The following is an 11,435-nucleotide window of genomic DNA, read 5'->3' as shown; positions in this document are numbered from 1 at the left end:
AAGGGGGGGAGAAGAGATAGACCTACAAATTACAAAGAAACTTTGAAATTCATGTGAATATTTCAAAGATGCTACTTTTCACTCAAGTTGTTGCTGATAATAACATTTGTAATGAAAACATTACAGAATGCCAAGAGACACGTTTTCACTAGTGATCTCAGACTTTCAAACTCCACTATAGAGTGTGGAGCACAACTTTATTCATCACACACTTGTGAAATTCCTCTTTGCATTTAACCCATCTGAAGCAGTGAACGCACACACACGTGAGCAATGAGCGCACACACATACCCAGAGCAGTGGGCAGCCATGCTAACAGCACTCGGGGAGCAGTTGGGAGTTAGGTGCCTCGCTCAAGGGCACCTCAGCCCAAGGCCGTCCCATATTAGCATGTCTTTGGACTGTGGGGAAAACCGGAGCACCCGGAGGAAACCCACGCAGACACGGTGAGAACATGCAAACTCCACATAGAAAGGCCCCCGCCGGCCGCTGGTCTCTAACTGTGGTATATGGAATGTTATGTTCATCCCTTCCACTAGGAGGAGCTGGTACTACTTGTTCAGAGATGTGTAACAAAGGAGAGGAGAGATAGAAAAACAGGAAGCGATGGTGCACGAGTTTTGATGCTCTCATGCTTACGTTTATTTTCTATGAATAAAAGTACGTTTGTTACAACCACCTGTGATCATTTATGACACAACATATTGGCGACGAGGATGACAACTCTACAGCTGTGCCAGCCGACGCCTTTTCTACAAAATGTAGGCGAACCGCCGATTCCGTTTAAAGCATGGATCCGCTCCTTCGACAACTTTCTGCTAGCAATGTCTGAGGGTGAGATAACCAATGCTAGGAAACGTGCTCTGCTGATACACTGTTTGGGCGCTGAAGGTCAGAGACTTTTCTACACACTTACAGTTGATGACAACACCTATGCAAAGGCTCTTAAAGCGCTGGAGGATTTTTTTACACCCAAAGTCAATGTCGTGGCTGAACGTTACCGCTTCAGACAGCGTGGTCAGCGGGCAGGGGAAACGACAGACCAGTTCCATGCTGCATTGAAAGAGCTGGTTACAACATGCAACTTCGGTGGATTAGAGGACGAGATGCTACGCGATCAAATTGTCGAAAAGACCAACTCATCGCGCATCAGGGAAAGATTACTACTGGAAGACGGATTAACACTTACCAAAACGTTGATGATTGCGCGCCAAGTTGAAACAGCTATTACGGAGGCTAAAGTCATGAGCAGCACGACCATTGCAGAGGGTGCAGTGCAAGCGGTGCATCTGAAAGGACCGCAGCAACACCGCAAATTCCAGAGAGGGAAGAGGACATCGCCTCAAACTTCTGCTGCACCAGGGAAAACATGCTACAGATGTGGATCAGTGTCACACAAGGCGGATTACAAGGACTGTCCGGCGAAAGAAGCGCAATGCAATTCCTGCAAAAAGAAAGGACATTATGCAAAAGTCTGCAGAAGCAGCAAGCAAGTGCACGAGATCGCCGTGCCAGAGGTAACCATCTTGAGTGTTAATGCTGGGCATGTCAGTAACATAATGTGTACTGTTAACGTGAGTGCAGAGGGACAACAGAGCCAGAGTGTCAAATTAATGCTAGACACAGGCTCAGCAGTATCTATACTACCAGAGTCCGTCTATGCAAAGTGCTTCCCTACCACTGCGCTTGTCAAGTCAAGCTACAAACTGAAAGACTATGGGGGGAATGAGATACCCGTGCTGGGGTGCTTGAATGCAACTGTGACTTTTGGTGACTGTAGTACTGCCACAGATCTCTACATTGCAAAGCGGGGGACTGCAGTGTTAGGCAGAGACCTGTTCGCTGCACTACAAATGCAGCTGATCAATGGCCAGGTTGCAGCAAGCGCAGCCGTCCCATCTAAAGCCACAGTACATAATGTTGATGCACATGAGAACACACTGGGGTGCGCCAAGGGCTTTACACACCAGGTGAAAGTGCGCCCAGACGTCCAACCAGTCTGACAGAGAATGCACAGGTTGCCATTTGCTATCAGGGATGCAGTGTCGTCAGAGTTGAAAAAGCTGCTGCAACAGGACGTCATTGAACCAGTGGAGTCTTCGGAGTGGATTTCACCCATCGTGGTCACTACAAAGAAAGGTGGGAAAGACCTGAGACTCTGTGCGGACTTGCGAAAGGTTAACAAGGCTGTGGTGGTAGATGGCTTTCCACTGCCGCACATGGAGGAGATGTTTACAGAACTCAGGGGTGCAACAATGTTCTCTACATTGGACTTACAGAGTGCTTACCACCAACTGCCTCTCCATGAAGACAGCCGTCACCTTACAACATTCATCACGCATGGCGGGCTGTTCCGGTACAAGAGGGTGCCGTACGGACTGGCATCCGCGCCCAGTTGCTTCCAGCGAATGATGTCCATGATCCTGAAAGACATGAAAGGAGTCCAATGCTATCTGGATGATGTGATCGTGACAGGCTCGACACCAGAGCAACATGACAAAACCCTGACGACTGTGCTTCAGCGCATTGACAAGGCAGGTCTGAAACTCAACCTGTCGAAGTGCAACATCAAGCAGAAAGAACTGTTGTTCCTGAGACACATAATCTCAGAGAAAGGCATTCAGCCTGATGCCACACACGTGACTGCCGTCGTCCAAGCACCTGCACCTACAGACGCAACCACTCTTCGCTCATTCCTAGGGCTCACATCCTGGTACTCCAAGTTCATACCAGGGTATGCTGCTGTCGTTGAGCCACTGCGAGCACTTCTCCGTGGTGTAGAGTCATTCACATGGACACTCGAGGCACAGAGCAGTTTTGAGGCTGTGAAGGAGCTGATAGTCAACAGCCCTGCACTTGCACTGTTCAATCCTGAGCTTCCCACAGTTGTCACTACCGATGCCTCTGACTACAGTCTGGGTGCAGTGCTCACTCAGATGCATCCAGATGGCTCAGAGAAAACCGTGGCCTTTGCTTCACGTACACTCACACAAGCAGAAAGGAAATACTCCACGATCGAAAAAGAGGCCTTGGGGTGTGTGTGGGCCACAGAAAAATGGAGAACTTACTTATGGGGGAGACATTTCACACTACGCACCGACCACAACCCCTTGACCACACTGCTGACTTCAAAGGGCCAAGGCAGAGCAGGCATGCGGATTGCTCGGTGGTCATCCAGACTGCTGGCATTCTCCTACGACATCCAGTACAAACTAGGACGGGAAAACGTTACAGCAGATTGCTTGTCCAGACTCCCCATGCCGAACTCTGAGAGCAGCTTAGAGGACGATGTGGAAGTTGCCCTTACCTGTACACTGCCTACTGTCACAGAGTCCGAGTTCAAGGCTGCATGTGTTTCTTGTCCTCTACAAACTCAGCTGCGAGAAATACTTAACTCCAGATGGCCTGCGTCCGCCAAACAGCTCAGTCCAGACCTGCGACCCTTCTTCAAGCTTCAAAATGAACTTTCTCTACAAGGTGATTGTGTCGTACGGGGCCCTCACAGACTGCTGGTGCCAAGTAGTCTACAGTCAAAGTTCATCGCACTGGCCCATGACACACACCAAGGCATCGTGAGAACAAAGCAGAGACTGAGAGAAGAATACTGGTGGCCTGGCATGGATGCCCAGGTTGAAAGTGCAATCAAATCCTGCACCACGTGCCAAGCACATGACAAATCAGCTGTCACACAGACTCCACCACTTCAACCCGTGCCATATCCAAAAGAGGCCTGGGACAAGGTTGCAATAGACCTGGTGGGGCCTTTTGAAAGGGCGCCTATGGACTGTCGCTTTGCTGTTACACTGGTTGACTACCACAGCAAGTGGCCTGAGGTGGCTTTTCTTCCTCATGTTACCTCACATGCAATTATTGAGTTTTTGTCTTCTGTTTTCAGCAGAGAGGGCAACCCTAAAGAACTGGTATCTGACAACGGCTCTCAGCTGGTGTCACACGAGTTCGAGGCTTTCCTTCAGGACAGAGGGATAGTGCACACTAAGTCATCAGTCTACTATCCACGGGCAAATGGTGAGGTCGAGCGTTTCAACCGAAGCTTGAAAGACAGCCTGCAGACTGCACTGCTCGAAGGACAGCCCTGGAAGGAATTTACACGTGAGTTCTTGCATGTCTACCGTGCTACACCACACTCCACAACACAGTGCTCACCTGCAGAACTGTTGCATGGCCGACCTATGCGCACCAAACTTCATGTGGCTGGACGTCCACTTAAGCAACAACAAGCACTGTCCAAACAGGAGGTCATCTCCCGAGTGGGAGAGAAACAAACAAAGAGCAAAGCTTACACTGATCACAAAAGAGGAGCCAAACACGTGTCCTTCGAATGTGGCTCACTTGTCCGGGTGAAAAAGCCTGGCATCCTTCCTAAGACTCAGTGCAAGTTCACCAAACCAGTACGAGTCATGGAGAAAAAGGGACAATACACGTATCTGCTGTCAGATGGACGTTGCTGGAATGCATCCTACCTTGCTCCAGTTTCCCTACAAGGAAAAGACCAGGAAGCTGATGGTGATGGAGAACCATTACCAGTGGACACTGAACCAGTGACACCACAACCTGCTGGAGTGTCACCACCTGGCAGACCGATCAGGTGCCGCAGGATGCCTGAATGGACTAAGGACTATGTGTTGAACACGATTGAGTTATGTGAGTAAGAAAAAAAAAATGTAAATATGTGTTGGATTATTGTCAGGGTTAAATTGACTATAGGTTAAGATACGCATGTTCAAGCTTTTCTTCCCTAAAACATACATGGTCTGATTTAGTTACAGGGTATACCAAACTGGAGTGTAAAATGAAACGAAATGTGATTCAGTTGTAAATGAATATTAAGTTTGAAGGTAAAAATGAAATGTTCTGGTTGACAATTTTAAAAATTACATTTCCTTATGAATACTTTTACATTTAAATAGCTACTTCTTCAGAGTTAGTGTTTTCTTATTAAGGGGGATGTGTGGTATATGGAATGTTATGTTCATCCCTTCCACTAGGAGGAGCTGGTACTACTTGTTCAGAGATGTGTAACAAAGGAGAGGAGAGATAGAAAAACAGGAAGCGATGGTGCACGAGTTTTGATGCTCACATGCTTACGTTTATTTTCTATGAATAAAAGTACGTTTGTTACAACCACCTGTGATCATTTACGACACAACACTAACCCAGAACCTTCTTGCTGTGAGGCGACCGTGCTAACCACTTACACCACCGTGCCACCCACCAACAATGGGTAGTTTGGCATGTAATAAATATAGACTATAAACACAGGGCGGCACGGTGGTGTAGTGGTTAGCGCTGTCACCTCACAGCAAGAAGGTCCGGGTCCGAGCCCCGTGGCCAGCGAGGGCCTTTCTGTGTGGAGTTTGCATGTTCTCCCTGTGTCTGCGTGGGTTTCTTCCGGGTGCTCCGGTTTCCCCCACAGTCCAAAGACATGCAGGTTAGGTTAACTGGTGACTCTAAATTGACCGTAGGTGTGAATGTGAGTGTAAATGGTTGTCTGTGTCTATGTGTCAGCCCTGTGGTGACTTGGCGACTTGTCCAGGGTGTACCCCGCCTTTCGCCCGTAGTCAGCTGGGATAGGCTCCAGCTTGCCTGTGACCCTGTAGAACAGGATAAAGCGGCTAGAGATAATGAGATGAGATGAGATGAGATGAGACTATAAACACAGATCCTAATATTGAGCCTGTTATATATTGTATGCTGCATGCATTATATGAGTCCATTTGTGTAAGATTTTTTCTTTTACCTCTCGGGCCCTCACCATCTCGAGATCAGTCCCCCCATGTCACCCAGACGTCTGGGGGGGTGAGTCGCAAAAGAAAGACAGGAACCCCAAAGTAGTTCACATCTTTATTCGCAAGTCCCCCCCAATTAGACAAGAATACAGAGGGTTATTATATGTGGGTGTTATCTGTGTGGATGAAATGACATCACTGTTTGATATCTGTCTATGTGTGTGTGTGTCTGTGTGGATCTGTGGGTGTGTGTGGGTGTGTCTGTGAATGCGTGTGTCTGAATATGGCTAGGTCAGCAAATCACATCTTAATTCCATCAATATATGTATGTCTCATCTCATCTCATTATCTGTAGCCGCTTTATCCTGTTCCACAGGGTCGCAGGCGAGCTGGAGCCTATCCCAGCTGACTACGGGCGAAAGGCGGGGTACACCCTGGACAAGTCGCCAGTGTTATGTCCAGCTCAGGCCAGTTCGATTATGCTTAAAGCATTGTGTTATGTCTGAGTATGTTGTGTTCTGTTGCTTGGGTCTGGCCCGGAGTTTGCGGTTCTAGTAAAAAAACACGAGGAGTTAAACTTCACCCGCTGTGTTCCGTGTGCTTCATTTTATTCACTACACGTTTTCAAACGTAACATTGGCGACGAGGATGGCTGACATAAACCTACCACCACCTGCACCGTTCCTTGCACTGCCGGGTGAGCCACCGATTCCTTGGACCCGCTGGATTCAGTCATTTGAAACCTTCCTCCTAGCAGTGGGACTGACCGATGTGCCTGCCGCACGTAAGAAAGCGCTGCTGCAGCATTGCCTGGGAGCCGAAGGTCAGCGTGTGCTTGGAGCACTCGAGTCAGGTACCGTTAGTGATTACAAAAAAGCACTGGAACTTCTGAATGCCCACTATGCTGCCCCACAGAGCGCCCTTTTGCGTCGATTTCTGTTTTGTCAAAATCAGTTGCCTGGTGAGCCTGTGCATCAGTATGTAGCAAACTTGCGTGCATTGGCCAGCTCATGCAAATTCGGTGCACTGCAGGATGAGATGATCCGCGATCAGCTAATTGAGCATACAAACAATGCAAAAGTGCGTGAAACTCTCCTGCTGGAAGCTGATGATTTAACACTTACGAAAGCCATGACTATTGCCTTACAAATAGAGAGTGCAGCCACATACACATCAGCTTTGTCAAACCCACAAGCAATCGCAGACGACCCCGCTCCTTCACCCATGCCCGTTCCGTCACCGGAGGCTAGCCAGGAGGCAGCCGACTCTCCTGCAATCCAAATGCTTCGACGTCAATCTCGCCCGCGGCCATGCCCACAGCCTCCTCCACAGCCGTGTAATAACTGTGGCTCGTCCTCTCACCAGTCTAGAGCCCAAAATTGTCCCGCTCGTGGCCAAATCTGCCGAAATTGTGGTAAACGTAATCACTTTGCCACTGTGTGCCGCTCTGCTCCAGTGTCAGACCAAGCCACGTCACATGCCCTCACTGTCATTCACAATGTCATCTCACAGCCAACTTCATTCAAAACATGCTCTGTGCAGTTAAATGATGTGTGTATCCCACTGCTCGTGGACACTGGTGCAAGCATGTCTCTCCTGAACATGCACACATACAACTCTTTCTTTAGTGCACTGCCCCTGTCTGCACCAACTACCTCCCTGTCAGCTTATGGGGATGCAAAAATCGATCTAGTGGGGTCCATTAAACTGGCTGTGGGGTATGGCAATAAGGTCGTATCCAGTTTCCTCTTCCAAGTTTCCCATCGTGGAGCCAACCTGATGGGTCTGGACCTCTTCTCAGTGCTAGGATTCTCCCTGGTGGACACAAAGGGAACTGCAATTCTGGCTGTCACCACTTCATGGCAGCAAAAGTGGCCACTACTGTTCGAGGGCTTGGGCTGCCTCACCACGTTTGCCCACCAGCCTCTGTTGAACCCCGACATCAAACCAGTCATACAACCCCTCCGCCGCGTTCCTCTGGCTCTCCGTGATGATGTCACCACTGAGCTCAAGCAGATGCTGGACGATGGTGTCATCGAAGCTGTGAATGCATCGCCCTGGATCTCAAACCTGGCAGTGGCAAAGAAGAAGTCTGGGGGCCTACGTGTGTGTGTCGATCTGCATGCAGTGAACAAGGCAATTATCCCAGATAAGTTTCCCCTTCCAACTGCAGAGGAGCTCACTGCTCAGTTTCATGGCTCAACAGTGTTCTCCAAACTTGACCTCAAGCAAAGCTACCTGCAGGTGCCCCTCCACCCCAGCAGCAGGAACCTGACAACCTTTGTGTCTCATGTTGGGGTGTTCCGCTACACCCGCATGCCCTTCGGGATGAGCTCCGCCCCCAGCTGTTTCCAAAAGATCATGGCAACTGTCTTGGCTGGCATACCAGGCGTGGCCATTTACCTAGATGATGTTGTGGTTCATGGGGCCACCCCTGAGAGCCATGACGACCGCCTCCACCGAGTCTTTGCAGCCCTCAGCAAACACACACTTACCCTCAACACTGAAAAGTGCGTCTTCTCTGCACCAGTTATAGAGTATGTGGGTTTTCAGGTGTCAGCAAAAGGCATCTCCCCACTTCACTCGAACGTGGAAGCGATTCTGGCCATCCCAGAGCCCACCTCAGCTGCGCAGCTTGCCTCCTTTTTGGGGATGACGGGCTACTACTTGAAGTTTCTCCCTCACTACTCTGCTATTACTGCTCCACTGCGACAACTGCTGCATAGGGAGGAGCCGTGGGTGTGGTCACCGGAGTGCTCTGATGCCGTGCACACACTCAAAACTCAGCTCACAACAACTCCAGTGCTAGCCCACTTCGACATTGCCAGCCCAACCTTTGTCACATGTGATGCGTCGGCTACAGCCATCGGAGCAGTACTGTCACAGGTGCAAGCAGGTGTGGAGAAGCCGATCGCCTTTGCCTCACGGGCACTTAGCCCTACTGAGCAGCGGTACTCCGTAGGTGAGCGCGAAGCATTAGCCTGCATCTGGGCCTATGAGAGGTGGCACCTGTACCTCTACGGCCGTGCTTTCACCCTGAGAACAGACCATCAAGCTTTAACTGCTTTACTCTCGACGTCTGGGACAGGCCACAGACCACTAAGGCTACACCGCTGGGCTGACCGCCTGCACCAATATAACTTCGACCTGAAGTTCACCCCTGGCCGAGATAATGTGGTGGCTGACCTGCTGTCATGCTCCGTCTCACCACACCCTGTCACACACACGCATACTGACTCAGAGCATGCTGAACAGGACATGGTCCAGATGTTACACACCCCATTACAGACCACAGTATCACTGCAAGAGCTAAAAGAGGCATCCGAGCTTGACCCTGTCCTCTCCCAGCTTCGCGACTACATCCAGAATGGCTGGCCTCACAAGGTGCCCGACGAGCTGGCTCCATTCTCCAGGGTAAAGCAGGAGCTGTCCTGTTGGAATGAGACTTGTGTGGCACATGGCCTCTGCACCGTCATCCCTACTGCCCTGCGTGCACGTGTTCTAACCATGGCTCATGAGGGCCACCTGGGCATTGTAAAGCTGAAGCAGCACTGCAGAGATCTGGTCTGGTGGCCTGGGATAGACAAAGAAATCGAGGCCCTAGTAAAGGACTGCTCAGCCTGCCTTCTAAGTGGCAAGACAGGTCACCAGCCGCCCCCACCCCTGCAACCACTAGCCTGGCCAACTCAGCCCTGGGACCATCTACAGCTGGACATTTGTGGAGAAATACAGGGTGTACCCCACCACCAACGCTTCCTGGTCGTTGCATATGACCTTCACTCAAAATGGCCTGAGCTCATCACCACTGGCTCAGTGACCTCGCAAGTTATAATCGACTTCCTGGATTCTCTCTTTGCCTGCTGGGGTCTACCAAACACTATTACAACCGACAATGGCCCACAGTTGACCTCATCCGAGTTCACCACATACCTCAAAGCTAAGGGTATCCGCCACATCCGCACAGCGTACTACCACCCCCAAGCTAACGGGGGGGTTGAACGCTTTCACCAATCACTGAAGAACAGCATCAGGGCACACCTGGTCCAGGGCTGGGCCTTTCCACAGGCCCTACGTCACACACTACTCCATTACAGGGCCACCCAACACTCTACAACAGGGGTCTCCCCAGCACTCCTCATGCTCAGCCGTGAGCTTCGCCTCCCCCTGGACAGACTGAGCCCTGAATCGCCCCGGAGGCCGCCACCCAGGGTCAAGGCCTCTGTCACTCGCCAGCAGAGGCGCATGAAGCAGGCATTTGACCACTCAGCACGTGCCAAGGCCCCTGACATCAAGCCCATGGAGTGGGTTAGGGTCTGCAGGCCCCACAGGGGCAACAAATTGGCCTCATATTGGTCAGCCCCTCTCCAAGTTACTCGCCAGCTAGGCCCAGCCACTTTCCTGCTCAGTGATGGCAGCCGTTGGCATGCAAGTCGTCTCTGCAGAGTGGCACCTCCAAAGCTCACACCACCTGTGACACCACATGTCATTCCCCCAGCTAGCCACTATACTTCAGCCCCTGAGCAGGCACCTCAGATAGCCCCTGAGGAAATCACAGATACACCTATCAACCTGCCACCGACAATGGGTACTAGTACTAGCCCATCTGAGACCACCCACTCACAGTTTTGTGCCTCCCCGCGGCCCGTCCGCACTCCAGCCCGTCCTGCATACTTGGAGGACTTTGAACTTTGAATCTACATTTCATGCTTGAAATTCAGTAGGAGGGGGGGAAATGTTATGTCCAGCTCAGGCCAGTTCAATTATGCTTAAAGCATTGTGTTATGTCTGAGTATGTTGTGTTCTGTTGCTTGGGTCTGGCCCGGGGTTTGCGGTTCTAGTAAAAAAACACGAGGAGTTAAACTTCACCCGCTGTGTTCCGTGTGCTTCATTTTATTCACTACACGTTTTCAAACGTAACAGCCAGGTCATCACAGGGCTGACACATAGACAACCATTCACACTCACACCTACGGTCAATTTAGAGTCACCAGTTAACCTAACCTGCATGTCTTTGGACTGTGGGGGAAACCGGAGCAAACCCACGCGGACACGGGGAGAACATGCAAACTCCACACAGAAAGGCCCTCGCCGGCCATGGGGCTCGAACCCGGACCTTCTTGCTGTGAGGCGACAGCACTAACCACTACACCACCGTGCCAGCCCAATATATGTATGTGTGTAAGTGAAAATATATCCTGTATACATTTCAGATGTTCTAACAGATATCAACATTTACCTTATGTTCTGATAGAATGTTCCAAAACACGTCTCGAGCAATGTGTCTAGCTTAGACAGAAGGTCACACAGTAATTTACAAGTTACACAGAATTCAATGCCTTCTAACTGAAATAATAAAATGGAACAGAACAGAACAATATTAAGAATAAGTATTAAGTATTAAGAATTACTGCCTTCTTGGTCAAGAATAAATATTTACAATTATTTATCCTTACAAAGGAATAAAACCTTACAATATGTGTGTGAATGAAACCTTCAATCATAAGCAAAATAATATTCATATCAGCGATTCAGCAATTTCAGCATTTATGCACGTCAAAGCGTGCGAGATATTTTCACAACAATTTTAAACAAGACACCATGTTTATGTCTAGCAAAGAGGAAGGTCAGGTTAGTCTAAAATAATAAAGGATCTAAAAAGCTCTAAAATATTAAAATCATAAAGTCTAA

Source organism: Neoarius graeffei, chromosome 2 (genome assembly GCF_027579695.1).
Source record: "Neoarius graeffei isolate fNeoGra1 chromosome 2, fNeoGra1.pri, whole genome shotgun sequence".
NCBI classification, from domain to species: Eukaryota; Metazoa; Chordata; class Actinopteri; order Siluriformes; family Ariidae; genus Neoarius; species Neoarius graeffei.
This window is presented reverse-complemented; position numbering follows the sequence as displayed.